The sequence below is a fragment of the Limulus polyphemus genome, unplaced genomic scaffold (assembly GCF_000517525.1).
Source record: "Limulus polyphemus unplaced genomic scaffold, Limulus_polyphemus-2.1.2 Scaffold2737, whole genome shotgun sequence".
Classification (NCBI taxonomy): Eukaryota; Metazoa; Arthropoda; class Merostomata; order Xiphosura; family Limulidae; genus Limulus; species Limulus polyphemus.
Window position 1 is genome coordinate 40,343 of NW_013668347.1, and position 1,115 is coordinate 41,457.

The following is a 1,115-nucleotide window of genomic DNA, read 5'->3' on the forward strand; positions in this document are numbered from 1 at the left end:
CAGTATAGATTCCAAAATGTTTATGTGTTTTGCAAATAGTTATTATCATCTATGTTAAAATCTTTAATTCAACATGTGTAATGCCGAGAATAACTGTTACATTTTGAATTTGTAGTTGCTGTTAACCAGAAACTGTCTAAAGATGGCTCACTGCTATGTGCTGAAACGTCTTAGTTTTAATTGCTTCCACTATAAAGCTCACCACGACGCCCCCAGTAGCACAGCGGTATGTCTACGGACTTACGATGCTAGAATTCGGGTTTCGATACCTGTGGTGGGCAGAGCACAGATAGCCCATTGTGTAGTTTCGTGTTTAATTACAAACAAACAAACTCACCACGACATGTTAAATTAATATCACGCTAGTTTATACAGAAAACTAACTATTAATTGTCAATATGCCTAATTATTACCGTGCGAATACTATGAATTTATTTACAATTTATATGTTTCTACTATTTTTGCTAAAGAGGTAAATGGATTTTCTGTGACGAGTTATATATTTGTAAAGATAAACCTATCGTTAATGAAGTAGAACTTGTAAAATTTGTAATTGTAGAACTTGTAGTCAAAGAAATGAAGTGTTTTCATTATCATTAAGTCGACAGTACTTTTGCATTCTTCTTTTTTACCAAAGAATCCAAAAGAACCAGCCCAACAACACTGATATCAGAAGTTAGATTATTTGAAAAATACAACCTAAACCAACGAAGATGACAACACGAGCTGAAAGCAAAATCGAAAATTTGTTGTAAATAATAAAACAGTGGAAATAATAACAAAGCAATAAGAGAAGGAAAATGCAAAGAAGACAGAGAAGAAATATCGAGACAGAAAAATGGAGAAAAATCAAAAAGATAGTGTTGGAAATTTAAGAGATGCTATATATACTGTTACGTCTCCGTTCGTCGTTAATTAATTTTCCGTAAATTCATTCCAACGAAACTTTAGCGACACAAGTCCCGAATACAACTTTACCGATACACTTAATTTCAACAGTCGCTCTATAACAACGCTATAATTCTCAAAGAACGTCTCACGTGCTCGTGCTCGACAATACTCAGTTCAATTACACATTACCTCCTTGTTCCGTCACGTTGTGAGCGTCTTATATA